This window comes from Hippocampus bargibanti, linkage group LG09 (genome assembly GCF_051943395.1).
Source record: "Hippocampus bargibanti isolate YZ-2025 linkage group LG09, ASM5194339v1, whole genome shotgun sequence".
Classification (NCBI taxonomy): Eukaryota; Metazoa; Chordata; class Actinopteri; order Syngnathiformes; family Syngnathidae; genus Hippocampus; species Hippocampus bargibanti.
Genome location: NC_142742.1, coordinates 22,354,484 through 22,369,548, shown reverse-complemented (window position 1 = coordinate 22,369,548; position 15,065 = coordinate 22,354,484). Strand labels below are relative to the sequence as shown.

The 15,065-nt window shown below is 41.4% G+C and overlaps 1 long non-coding RNA gene across 1 annotated transcript; it reads right to left on the bottom strand.

The window, feature by feature from the left end:
- Positions 1–4,659: 4,659 nt before the first annotated feature.
- On the bottom strand, positions 4,660–14,146 carry LOC148893976 (uncharacterized). Its single transcript, XR_016116049.1, has 2 exons — positions 14,037–14,146; positions 4,660–13,161 (listed from the first exon to the last, which is right to left on the bottom strand). It is a non-coding gene; the product is annotated as an uncharacterized LOC148893976 (long non-coding RNA).
- Positions 14,147–15,065: the final 919 nt, after the last annotated feature.

Sequence of the window (15,065 nt, the reverse complement as noted above, 5' to 3'; positions counted from 1 at the left end):
AGTAGTAAACATATGCTATTCATGTTTAGATTAGTAAACATATTATGTTATCCCATGTTAGTTTAGTACATATGATTAATGCATGTTTAATTTAGTTTACATGATTTTATCAAGCTTATTAGTTGAATAGTTGTTGCAAGAGGCAACAACTCCAAATTTCAGTCTAAGGTCCTCCCAACATACTTGTCCGTAGCCGATTGGACGGAAGATCGACTTGTCGGCAACTGATTGGTCAACAGACTGTCGCAGTATTCTTTAAACTAAGCCTGAGGAGGCAGGCGGTTGTTCTTCTTTTGTCCAGCTCCAACTAGAGATGTTTCTCTCGATTGTTACTGAATAAAGTAGTTTTTGCTGTGTACCAACTATCGACTCAACTGGCATTTCATCAAGAAACTCAACGAACTCCGAACCAGACGAAGATAAATGAATTTTACCCAACATTAATTGGTGCCGAAACCCAAGCCATAGTCGGGTCCCAGACAGAGAGAGTCTACGGCGCATCTCTAACGACAGGAGACGGAGGATCCCTCCGGTTGAGCCAGTCCGAAAATTCATTCACGGGAGACAGATAGAGATTTAATCTCACTGGTGGCACCTGCCTGCTTGCTGTGACGTGGTGGAGGCTCCCATCCATTCTGACGACCTGAAAACACGGCTGACTTCGTTCGAGTTTCTCGGTGAGTGATGCGCGAGCGAGTTAGCACGCAGCCATTTTGTTGAATGTGTTAAGATATTCCTTTTAGGCCTAAAGGTGTCTTTTTCATGTTAATCCACGTGTTTTGAAGGGCTTGTGACGTGGGATCTGGATATCACCTGGTTCTGATTCCAGCTTGATTCTGGTTTTAGATCCGGTGGTTTGACCGAGGGGGTCTCCAGACCCAGGCCCCGGTGTATTAACGGACAAATACATGCGACTGATCGATGCTAATACTGATCGAGATATGTCTGGTTTTCCGCGCCGCTGGCGGACGTAGTGTAAAACCAGTAGAATTCTAATGATAATTTTCACAAGGGGTGGATTTTTGGAATTCACTGTGCGCAAAGACTGGTTGTTGAAATTGAGAAATTGAATGATTTGTTAATTTCAACCCGGTGGTTTATATGTATTATGTTTAAATGCAGCTGCTATTCCATACTGGATTATCTGTGAAGTTTAATACATTCATTTGGCTGATCCGTGTTGGATGGGTGGTAGTTCAAAAATTCATTTGTCTCACAAAGAGATCTTGAGACAGGGGGGTGTTGGAGCGACGGACATTGATAACCATTAGTGTGTGAGTGCGTGAGCGTGTGCGTGCGTGTGTATGTGCATTCATTGTGTGTGCATGTGAACGCGCATCGTGACTGGGGACTGGCGCGGCTCGCGCCCTTTTGTTCTTTGTGTTCGAATCAACATCGCGGGGTGTGTGCCTTTTTCTGAGTGAGAGTTAACAGAAGGAATTTGTTTGTGAATTGGAGATTTGGAAAAATGGGTGTAATTTTTTTCTAAAAAGACTCCAATTCATCGGGATGTTGAATTTATGTCTAAAAAGTTCCCAGGAACTGAACTTTATTTTAAGAAGTGGATGGAACATGGTGAATTTTCTGGTGCTTTGCAAGTTCAACCATTAAAAGACATCATGTTTCGTTTGAAGCTTCAAGAGGCATCTGCGGTTGGCAAACCTCTTAGAAAGATATGTGTTGAAATATTTGCTTGTGATACTTGGCTGGCACAAGCAAGGATCAGTGAATAGGAACTTGAGGTGAAACGGATTAAGAAAGAGGAGAAAGCTATGGTAGCGATGTCTTCTAAAGTAAGCCCTGACGACGAAACTGCTGGTTCAACTATTTCACATCTCAGTGAAAAAGCAGAGCTCGGGGCAGATGGAAAGCAGCCATTGTTTCAAACGACAGGTCACCCCCATGGGAAGCCAGAGGGAGGGGCTGTGGGCTGCCTTGAGCGGACACTTCAGCCTCCCTCCTCCTCCTCCTAATTCCTCCTCCTCCTTCTCCCCCACCCTGGCTGCTCTCAAGAAAGGGGAGGAAGCCATCTGTTCAACCCCTGTGGGGCGGGTGGCCCCCCTGTGATGACTCCAACTGTGACTTGGGCAGTCCAGCAGCATGGAGCGCGCATGACCCCCTCTGGTGGGTTATGGCCATTGCAACGTGACTTTGCAGATCAGATTGCTGGTGATGGTGATTGTCTTTCTTCGCGTACAAGGAGCAAAGCAAATTGTTCTGAACAATTGTATCCGCTTGAAGAATTGAATAAAATTAAAATGAATAATAAAAGCGATTGTGAAGCTTTTCCACTTGTTCAAGTGGCTAATCCTAATCCTTCAGCCTTACAAGACCCAACTATTTTGGTTTATCGGCCCTGGTGTGACAGTGATGTAGCTGAAGCGTGCAAAGGATTAGATGATTTTGTTGAGAATGCGGAAAGTTGGACTGAGAATTTTGAGGAATTGTGTGCTTCTTATCAGTTGAATGGACAAGAAACATTGAAGGTTCTCAGGAGATGTTTGGGGCATAATTGGAATCAGGTGAAAGGAGGCTATACTGGTAAAACTTCAACGGGATCAAACATGACGTATGAGGAGGTGACAACCCAACGGAGATTGGTTTGTGAGAACATCCGGACATTATGGAAAAAAAATCACCAAACTTTGGCATGATTCAAAATTGTAGACAGTTACGTGGGGAAGATATAAATATTTTCAGGGGACGCCTTGAGGATGTTTTTCGGAACCACTGCTGTATTCCTGAATCTGCTGATGAGAATTCCATATATGTCAACCAATTTAAGCAAACATTTTTCCAGAATATGACGCCGGAAATTGTGGATTTCATTCACAAACATTATGTCTAACACAGGACTGGAAGGTTGGTTGATCTCATGGAGTGGGCTATACACACCCAAGAAGTGGGGAGAAAAAAGTGGGGAAATCGTGTAAAGTCGCCGATGGAACATGTGATGGCATCTACCATGGGTGACATAATGGAGAACGTGTTGTACCAAGATCGTGTGAAGAGACGGATGCCGCCCAGTGATCGATGCTACAAATGTGGCAATACAGGACATATTTCTCGGTTCTGCAAAAGAATAAGTACACCGCAAAGGAAACGTGGGAAACCTTACAGACCTCCACCATACAACACACGATATGGTGGAGGACAAAAAACAAAACATTCAGATTGACGCGCGGAACCCCATTTCGACACTGATGACAACAGTCACAACAGTGGGAAATGGGGATCAATGAAACCAGTTGAAATCTTGGATTTGACAAATGTCTTTGCCTTGACTTTGCCAGAAAACGAAAAACCTTATTATTGGCTAAAAATTGGGAGAAAGGATGTCAAATTTCTTTGCGATAGTGGTGCATGCAGATCAGTGTTAAGAGACATCATTCCAGATGTCACTCCGAGTCGACAACAAATTTCTGTGGTATCCGCAGATGGGAAAGTGTCATTGTTTCCTATTTCTAAACCAATAAAAAAATTTAGATGAGGGACTAACTCCATACAAGGTCACTATGGTCTTGAGTGGTGATTGTCCTATAAATTTGTTGGTGAGAGACCTGTTACAACAACTACAAATTGCCTTAATACCAACAGAAGGGTACAAACCTAAAAAAGTTAACCTTCTGGAGTCCTTTGTAGTTAACGCTATGGGGGACCCAGTACAGGTTGATTCATTAGAATTATGACTAATGGCCACACGAGGGGCAGAGGACTTTCCAGACGTCCCTGCCACCCTTTGGTCATCGGGAAAAACAGATGTGGGCTTACTTAAAACAGCAAAACCAGTTGAAGTATTGCCTAAAACGACTTATCGACCAAGACTTAAACAATATCCATTAAAACAGGATGCTATTATTGGCATCACTCCTGTAATACGGGATATGGTGAAGGCTGGTACTTTGATTGAAGACTCAACTTGTGAATGTAATACACCGATATTTCCTGTTAACCCTTTACTGCCTGAATTATGTTCTAATTAGAAAAAAAATCTGTTCAGTTTTTATGGTCACTGATGGATATAATAACATACTAGTAGCTTCCTTTTTTATTATTTTTCAATAATGTAGAAATTTTGAGCCTAAGAAAATTTGTTCCTAATTTGGCCCAATCATCATGAAAGGCCTATGTTGAGAGGGTGCCTTTTTGGGAACATATGTCAATTGCAACTTCAAAGACTAGACTTTTACCCATATGACATATTTTTATTAAAATAATAAAATACATAAATATTTACATAAAATACATACATAATTTACATAAAATATTTACATAAAAATACATAGTTCCTCTACAGATAAAGAAAATTAGCTAATAACCATGGAATAATGCAAAGCAGTTCTTGTGATGATTCAAACAAAGATTTATCTTTCATTTTTTTGCTGTAAATATTAGTTTTCACCGAGCATGTGCCATGCTTGCACCTGTTGCAGTTCTTTGTAATATATGGAACATGAGCTATGTTGTCAAACCGAATACTGTATCATCAGCGGGAAAAGAACCTCAATGTCTTTTAGCTGTGGTTCAGCTGAACAATCGATTGAGCCTCACTGTGCCACAACACCAGATTGTTCTTGTCCGATTAAAACTTCGTTTGTCTTTCCTGGTTCGCGCATTGTCTGGAGTTCACTTGATAAAAATATCAGCAAGTACAATAGATGGTGGACAAACATCTACTTTATTCCAATGAGGCAGAGAAAGCACTTCTCCTCTCGGTGGGACGAAGACATGAGCACAAGAGCACAAAGAAAGCAAGAGAAAAGCAAGAGCAAGAGCTCCCGCTTTGACAAGTTTTTAAACGTACAGAGTGGCGATCTGTTGTCCAATCAGTTGCGAACAAGTCGACCTTTCCCGTCCAATCGGTTACGAGCAACTCAGTGTTGGGCGGGTCTTAGATTGAAGTTGGAGCTGTTGCTTTTTTCCTTCCACGGCTATTGTACTAATAAGACTGATAGTTTTATTTAACTAAATTAGACTGAAATTAAACGTGCACAATTCATAATATATACTAAGCTAAACATGAAAAAACATATGTTTACTTAATATAAACATGAAATAACGTAATATGTTTACTAATGTGCATAAACACTCTATCATTCCCTCCTGTTGTACATTTAAACATCAGTTCATACATTTCCAAAAGATTTCATGCATGCACGTCATACTAATTGCACAGGGAAACATTCTAATCTCATCTATCCAACGTCTAATATTATTTAACTTACCATGGAGAAGGCGAAAAACCTCTATCACAATTTTGCTGCTGTGATATATAACCTCTCAATTTTTGAGGGTTTTTAATGAGGAAAACTCCTTCTCGGCTCTCCGTTTTCTTTTTTTGCTTTTGTTCTTTGGAGCAACCACTCTCTGGCCATGGTGTACTATCCCTAGCTACAACACTGGGTCCCCTTCACGCATTTGTTGATACAAAACCTTTGCGTAATTCACCTGGGAATTAGTTATCATATTCATTAGCATTGTTCTTAAGCATGGAATAATACAACCAATGACTAAGAAAATAAGTACAATCACAATTGCGAATGGGATAAACAGTCTGAGCAAAGTCTTATACCAAGAGCCCCCAAAGAGCCCGTCAAAGATCCACGGTTGATCAGGCCGGTGATCTTTGGCCATGGCATCTCTGAGATCCATGACAACAGACAGAGCATCAGTCATGTTTATGGAATTCGCTTCTTCGGGTATGTACGTACAACAAGTATCACCCACCATAGCACAGACGCCCCCTTGTGGCGCGGTCAAAAGGTCCAAAACCATTCTATTTTGCAGCACCATTTGTCTAATTGCTGCAATTTCAGTGTTTTGCATTTCATCTACTTCCAAACTGGCATTTACAAACACTTGAAACCTGTAGTCAATTGTTTCAATTCGTAGCATGTTTTTAGCTACTCCAATTTGTGGAAAAAGAGCTAACATTACCTTACTTCCCGTGCTATGGTGTTTGAATTGTTCTGGAACATCAGTTCCCCAGATCGAATCGTGGGGCTTAAACGACACTCTTCTTTTCACATGATGGTGTGCTGGACGACTGGTAATGATGAAAGTATTGTCAGTCACAGTAACAGGTGCGCACATACCGTAGGCTTTCGGAGGAATAAAAGAATATACTTTCCAACCACATAACCACCAAAGATGTGAAGATACAGGTAAAATGGTGACATTGGTGTTTAACGGTAGCACGTATAAACATCTATTCTCATCTATAAAACCTAGATTTTGACCTGTACCGTACATTGCAACGCATACTGGTAATCGCAATCCGCTCTCGGTCATAACCTGATTTTCAGTTTCCAAAATGGTATCCAAACTTGGAACAATCTCTCCTCTCGAAGCATTGCGAAGAACTGGAAAATGTTGATCAGGTTTATGCGAAGATATTAACATATACGCAGCTCGAGCCATTTTATCTCCAAATACCTTTGAATGCACTCTTTGTTGCGTTACAGAATGTGGCATAAAAGAACAAACAAAGCAATTACTTTTCCTATTTTGTTTAGCAATTAATGTAGCATAACGATACCACGTGTTTGATAACAACGGATTCCAGTCATGTTTTTCTCCTGCAAATGGTTGATATAATGCGTCCATGACATCTGAATTTTGGGCTTTTTTGTCAGGTGTTTCCATCCAGGCTGTCGGTTTGATGTGCGGTTTGCGCTGGAAAGGCGATGTCACGACTGGTGTTGTCAAAGATGACAACATGCATACAGTTACAGGAAAACCAGTGTGATGTTCACGAAAATCAGGACAGAGTCTCAAGTCCATGCATCCCGCAACCTTGTGGGTTACGATAACGAGTTGGATATCTGTCATTGTGCCAGTTCCAGTTCCTAACCAGTTCCCTTGAGTTATCTTTCTGACAATTCGTTTTGCTTCTTGGGCACAGCTATTTTGAACCCATTTTGTTTTGGGCTCAGAATGGACCACAACTGAGTCCCAACCAGTGGTCCAAGTCTTCCCTGACTTGATACGAGCGTACCAAGGACCATGAGGGTAATCACTTCCCGTTTGTCGTGCTTCGTTCCTGAGGATGTTAAGAGGAAATGAGATGATTCCTGCATCTTGTAGTGGCAAGCAGGCTACAGGATGTGCCATGCTAGGGCACTTTTCTGTCATCGTTGGTTGCAATGGTGGAGTTTGGCAGGCTGATGGAATGGGAGGCTTTACGTGCGTCATCTGGATTGCCTCCACTAATTCATACAGCAAGATGATGTGGACCAAACCCATGGCTATTGAGTGGTTTGGCTCCGTCTCTCTTCCACCTGCTCCGGATCTGGTTGGTGAACGATTTTGCAGTGGCTTTGATGCACCCAGGTGGACCTCTCGGCGATTTTGATGGCAGTTGGCGTGGTTATCAGCACGGTGAATGGCCCCTCCGACTTTGGTGCAGACCTTGATCAGCGCCTTCGGGGAGCCCAGCAGCCTCTCTGTTCCTGCAAAGGGAACACAGGACTGCGGCAGTACACGTGCTGTGGACCTCTTTGTTGTTGTACAACATTTCACACAACCATTTTGCCAACAAAGCGCCTGGATCTGAATTATTCTTTTAGAATAAAATGCAACTGGTCTCAGCTTTTGTCCATGCTTTTGTAACAGGACTGAAGTCATGTATTTGTCTTTGCAGTCAACTGTTTGAACAAAAGGTTTGTCATAGTCAGGTAAAGCTAAGACGCTAGTGTTTGCTATCAAATTTTTTAATTCTGTAAATGCTTTACTGCCCTCCTCGGTCCACTGAATAGAGTCTTTCAGTGCCATTTCGTCTTGGTATATAAGTGTCAATAATGGTTGGGTAACTTGTGCATAATGCGGAATCCAAGTTCTGCAATAATTGCACAGTCCCAAAAACGTCATCATCTGTTTTTTCGTCTTAGGTCGAGGAACCTGCAAAATTGTCTGTTTTCTCTTAGTTGTCAACTCTCTTCCCTTTCTTGACAAAAGATGTCCTAAGAAAACTACTTCTTGTTGACAGAACTGCAATTTATCCAAAGAAGCTTTGTTACCTGTATTCGCTAAATACTGGAACAAAGCTATTGATACAGTCTTGTTCTCATCTTCAGTCGGTGAAGCAATTAAGATGTCGTCAACATACAAAAGAATCTGAGAAGATTCAGGATGTTTAAAATCAGCAATACACGAAGACATTTCCTGTGAAAAAATTGTAGGACTATCTGTAAACCCTTGTGGTAATCTTGTATATGTATATTTTTTCCCATTAAATGTAAATCCGAACCAATGACGTGAATTTTTGTGTAATGGAATGGAGAAAAAGGCATTGCTCAAATCAATCACTGTAAACCATTTTTTGTCAGGTTTTAAACTGTTCAATAATGTGTGCGGGTCTGGCACACACGGAGCACGTGATTGTATGGATTTATTTACCTGTCGTAAATCATGCACCATTCTCCAAACTCCAGATTCCACTTTTTTAACAGGAAATATCGGTGTATTACATTCACAAGTTGGGTCTTCAATCAAAATACCAGCTTTCACCATATCCCGTATTACAGGGGTGATGCCAATAATAGCGTCCTGTTTTAATGGATATTGTTTAAGTCTTGGTCGATAAGTCGTTTTAGGCAATACTTCAACTGGTTTCGCTGTTTTAAGTAAGCCCACATCAGTTTTTCCCGATGACCAAAGGGTGGCAGGGACGTCTGGAAAGTCCTCCGCCCCTAAAGTGGCCATCAGTCATAATTCTAGTGAATCGACCTTTACTGGGTCCCCCATAGCGTCAACTACGAAGGACTCCAGAAAATTCACTTTTTTGGGTTTATACCCTTCTTCTGTTGGTATTAACGCTATTTGCAATTTTTGTAACAGGTCTCTCCCCAACAAATTTATAGGACACTCTCCACTCAAGACCATAGTGACCTTGTATGGAGTTAGTCCCTCATCTAAAATTTTTATTGGTTTGGAAATCGGTAACAATGTCACTTTCCCATCTGCAGATACCACAGAAATTTGTTGTCGGCTCGGAGTGACACCTGGAATGGTGTCTCTTAACACTGATCTGCATGCACCACTATCGCAAAGAAATTTGACATCCTTTTTCCCGATTTTTAGCCAATAATAAGGTTTTTCGTTTTCCGGTAAGGTTAAGGCAAACACATTAGTCAAATCCAAGATTTCAACTGGTTTTATTGATTCCCATTCCTCACTGTTGTGACTGTTGTCATCAGTGTTGAAATGGGGTTCCTCACGTCAATCTGAATGTTTTGTTTTATGTCCTTCACCATATCGCGTATTATATGGTGGAGGTCTGTAAGATTTCCCATGTTTCCTTTTCGGTATAGGTTTCTTTTTGCAGTGGCGAGCCATATGCCCTACACTGCCACAACTGTAGCATCGATCATTGTGCGGCACCCGTCTCTTCATCCGATCCTGGTATAACACGTTCTCCATTATGTTACCCATGGTAGATGCCATCACATGTTCCATCGGCGAATCTGCACCATTTCCCCACTTTTTTCTCACCACTTCTTGGGCGTGGATTGCCCATTCCATGAGATCAACCAACCTTCCAGTCCGGTGTTGGACATAATGTTTGCGAATGAAATCTCCAATTTCCGGCGTCAAATTCTGCAAAAATGTTTGCTTGAATTGGTTGACATATATAGAATTCTCATCAGCAGATTCAGGAATACAGCAGTGGTTTCGAAAAACATTTTCCAAGCGTCCCCGAAAAATGTTAATATCTTCCCCACGTAACTGTCTACAATTCTGAATCAAGCCAAAGTTTGGTGTTTTCTTCCATAATGTTCGGATGTTTTCACAAACCAATCTTCGTTGGGTTGACGCTTCCTCGTACGTCATATTTGTTCCCATCGATGTTTTCCCAGTGAAGTCACCTTTCACCCGATTCCAATGATGTCCCAAGCATCTCCTGAAAACCTTAAGTGTTTCTTGTCCATTCAACTGATAAGAAGCACATAATTCCTCAAAATTCTCAGTCCAACTTTCTGCATTTTCAACAACATCACCTAGTCCTTTACACGCCTCTGCAACATCACTGTCGCCCCATGGCCGATAAACCAAGATAGTTTGATCATGTATGCTTGAAGAATTAGGATTTGCTACCTGAATCAGTGGCAAAGCGTCACAGTCGCTTCCATTATTCATTTCAATTCCATTCAACTCTTCAAACGGATACAATTGTCCAGAACAATTTGCTTTGCTCCTCGTACGCGAAGAGACACAATCAGCGGCAATCTGATTTGCCATCTCAGGTTGTAATCCTCGTATTCCTCCAGTAGGGGTCATAAGCGCTCCATTCTGCTGGTCTGCCCAACAGACATTTGGAGTCATCACCTGGGGGGCCCACGCAGGGGGGCCCACCCGCCCCACAGGGGTTGAACAAATGGCGTCCTCCCCCTTCTTCAGCTCCGTGGAGGATGGGTAGAAGGAGTGGTAGGAGGGGGGTTGCTTGGGGCAGCCCCCCGCCTCTCCCCCTCGCCTCCCGTGGGGGAGCCCTGGGGATTGAAACAATGGCTGCTCTCCATTTTCCACCAACTTTTCATTGGGACGTGCAACAGACGAAGCCACAGTTTCATCGTCAGAGCTCACTTTGGAAGACATTGCAACTATCGCTTTCTCCTCTTTTTTCATCCGTTTGGCTTCCATTTCTCTCTCTCTGATTTTTGCTTGCGCAATCCAAGCTTCGCAGGCAATTATCTCGGCACGTATCTTTCCAAGAGATTTTTTCATCGCGGATGCTTCCTGAAGTTTCAATAGAAACAAAACTTCCGTCAAGGGTCGTAGCTGTAATGCACCAGAGAACGTACTACAGTCCATCCACTTCTTGCAATAAAGTTCGCTACCTGGGAACTTTTTGGACATAAACTCTACGTCCCTATGAATTGGGGTCTTTTTAGAAAAAATAGCACCCATTTTCACGATTGCAACAACAAATTCCTTCTTTAGCTATCACAAGAAAGGAAGCACACCTCGCGATGTTGATTCAAACCCAAGAACAAAGGGCGTGATTCGCGCCAGTCCTCAGCCAGGATGCGCGTTCACGCACACACACAAGGAATGCTCTTACGCACACACGCACACACACACACACACACACACACACACACACCAACGGCTCAAATGACTTCGCCCCCACCCTTTCTTCTCTCCGAGACAAAGAACTTTCTCTGAGCCACGATGCTAGCATAGACAAACCAAGTTAAAAATGTATTTTTGATCTTATTTCTTTCCTCTCGACTCAGTACAATAGCAGCTGCCCTAAAACACTTCCGCTCTACAGACTAAAAGCGGTCCACCACACAAACTGAATCCCAGCTATCACCACCTTGTGAACAATATTCTTTCGCTGGAAAACTTCCGATTCACATTTCGGCGTGTGGATATTGCGTGCACCTTAATATGCACTCCTCCACCGGCACACGTATTCTCATTTGGCCACCTTGCCTAACGAAAATCGCTTCACACCGGTCCGTACGTGAGTCAAGTGGAAAAGAGACTCTCTGGCCAGGAGGTCTCACAATGCATTCAAACAATGGCTGCTAGCTAGCGCGCTACTTACTTAGTGAACTTTTGAATGCTGCCGTGTAGTCCTTCAGCCAGAACGCGAGGAGCACAACTGCCACCAGAAAGTTGTGATTCCTTCTGTCTCTCGCGTGGAGGATTTTCCGCGAACAGGCTTTAGTGAAGAACGAAAAAAAAACTTCGTTTCTTCCGTAGGTCGCCCCAATCAAAGCGCAGATTTGACGCGCATCTCAATGCGGGTCTCCCGTCGAAAAATCATAAAACGGGTCAATCGCCAAGAGCTTCTTTAGCTCCCGTCTCGCTTTGACTGGTCACCCAGGTTGTGGTCCTCGAGCAAAGGCTGGTCGACGTAGCACGGGTTTTTCGGCACCAATTAATGTCCGATTAAAACTTCGTTTGTCTTTCCTGGTTCGCGCATTGTCTGGAGTTCACTTGATAAAAATATCAGCAAGTACAATAGATGGTGGACAAACATCTACTTTATTCCAATGAGGCAGAGAAAGCACTTCTCCTCTCGGTGGGACGAAGACATGAGCACAAGAGCACAAAGAAAGCAAGAGAAAAGCAAGAGCAAGAGCTCCCGCTTTGACAAGTTTTTAAACGTACAGAGTGGCGATCTGTTGTCCAATCAGTTGCGAACAAGTCGACCTTTCCCGTCCAATCGGTTACGAGCAACTCAGTGTTGGGCGGGTCTTAGATTGAAGTTGGAGCTGTTGCTTTTTTCCTTCCACGGCTATTGTACTAATAAGACTGATAGTTTTATTTAACTAAATTAGACTGAAATTAAACGTGCACAATTCATAATATATACTAAGCTAAACATGAAAAAACATATGTTTACTTAATATAAACATGAAATAACGTAATATGTTTACTAATGTGCATAAACACTCTATCAGTTCTTGTTGCCAAATGTTGGAGTAAGGGGATAGATGTAAACCAATTATCAGAATGCAATTGATGATTGTTTCCTGGTTGGATGTTTTGAGCCAAATGGAGCACAACATTTGAGGTCACTTTCAGATCGGGAACCTTGGAGTCACTGACTGGATCTATCGTTCCTGTATATGGAATGCATACATGTAGCCATCATAACCTGCCGACACAAACAACTTGAACCCCCAGTTCATTGGTTTATTTGGTAGATACTGCTCGAGTGTAAATCTACCTTCATAGAGTACAATTTGTTCATCAATTGACAAACGCTGTGACTAGGGTAATTCTTGAAACTTTTATCATTGGCCTTACTTTGTGCAAGGGTTTTGTGTTGTCTGCTATATGCAAGTTCCTTTTTATAATTTCGAAGCGATCCCTTGACATACAGTACATTCTGCAGCATAATCAATTAGTGGAGATAGCTTTCAAGCCCAAAGCATCCGAGTGTTTGGACATTTTGAGATTGAGAAACAATATATCAATCCCACCCACTTCTCAAGCTCTTCCTTGGCGAGACACAGGGGCTTATTGATGTTATTGTGCACTGCATAGAATTTTAACTGTTCAACAATAATATCCATCATTTTTTCATCGAAAATCCTTTGAAAATATTTGAATAGTGATAGAAGTTCATCAATGCAACAGTCACGACTGTGTCCGATGCCAAAATGTCTTCATCAACATAGTCATCTATTTCATTCTCATCAGAATCTGGAAAGATATACAGTACATGGGTATTTTAGAAAAAAACATATGGGCACAGCAACATTCAAAAAAGCAAAAACTATACCAAACTAACCATTTGATCTCAATGCTCTGATCTTACCGTGAAATGGGCATCTCTTTCCTTACATTACATCACAAACAGAATTTCAGTCCTTTCAGATGCTTTATCTTCAAGTCAAAGTACTGTATTTGAGAATGTGAAATGCACTATTTTGTCCACTAGGTGGGAACAAAACCTTATATAACACAAGTGGAAATGCAACCTATTACGTTCTTCAAAACAATCATTTCTACATTTTCTGATTACAAATTCTTTCTCTCAGATGATTTTACTTGACATGCCAATCTAATGTCCTCAAGGCCTTCAGAAGTAATTTTGCTGTCTTTGATTTGCTCCAAATAAAATATAGACTTTTAGCTTTTCCTGTATTTTTTGTTCACAGAAACTTGTAAGTGTTGTACCTGCTCCTACCATGTTTCACGGTCTTTTGGAAATAGGAAGTGTTAAATTTGTACCAGACATTATGATGAAAATGTTTTAAGTTTTCTAATTTCTGTTTAGGATATAAAAAAAACATATGGACCTCCGTTTCAATAACTATATTGTGAATGCAAAGCTATGAGGTACAGCTATTAGTGTAAAACGCACCATTCACTTAGAATTATTTGCATCGGGTACCCAGTCAGGATCAACAATATCATCATGAAACTAGCGTTAGCACGCCGAATGTTCCATCTTTTAGACACCACTTATTTTTAATATTTCTTGGTAATAAATAAGTTAGCGTTAGTTTATGTATTTCAGTATCAAGGTAAACCTCTTCTGAATAGCTCATAAAATCGTCACAACATATACTTACGTGATATTTGATCAGTGACGAGAAGTAGAAGGAGCTTTGAAGATGCAGGAGTGCACGTTGTGTTGCGCAAGAAGGAGATGATGTCACTGACGCTCTTAAAGGCATAGCTGCACATAACCTGTGTTAAAGGGACATGTAACTTGTGCTGCATCAGTTCCAATCGAAACTTGAACTGCTACCTTTAATTTTTTCGATCTATAAGCACTTATCTTTAGTCTACCAAATATGACCCCATCGACTGTAAAGGATTAAAAAAGTTGAATCTGGAGTTTGGAGAATGGTGCATTATTTGCGACAGATAAATAAATCCATACAATCACGTGCTCCGTGTGTGCCAGACCCACAAACATTATTGAACAGTTTAAAACCTGACAAAAAATGGTTTACAGTAATTGATTTGAGCAATGCTTTTTTCTCCATTCCGTTGCACAAAAATTCACGTCATTGGTTCGGATTTACATTTAATGGGAAAAAATATACATATACAAGATTGCCACAATGGTTGACAGATAGCCCTACAATTTTTTTTCACAGGAAATGTCTTCGTGTATTGCTGACTTTAAACATCCTGAGTCTTCTCAGATTCTTTTGTACGTTGACGACATCTTAATTGCTTCACCGACTGAACGAGAACAAGACTGTATCAATAGCTTTGTTCCAATATTTAGCGAATACAGGTAACAAAGTTTCTTTGGATATGTTACAGTTTTGCCAAAAAGAAGTTGTTTTTCTAGGACATCTTTTGTCAAGAAGGGGAAGAGAATTGACAACTAAAAGAAAACAAGCAATTTTGCAGGTTCCCCGACCGAAGACGAAAAAACAGATGATGACATTTTTGGGACTGTGTAATTATTGCAGAACTTGGATTCCGCATTATGCACAAGTCACTCAACCATTATTGACACTTATATACCAAGACGAAATGGCACTGAAAGACTTTATTCAGTGGACTGAAGAGGGCATTACAGCTTTTACAGAATTAAAAGATTTGATAGCCAATACTAGTGTTTTGGCCTTGCCTGACTATGA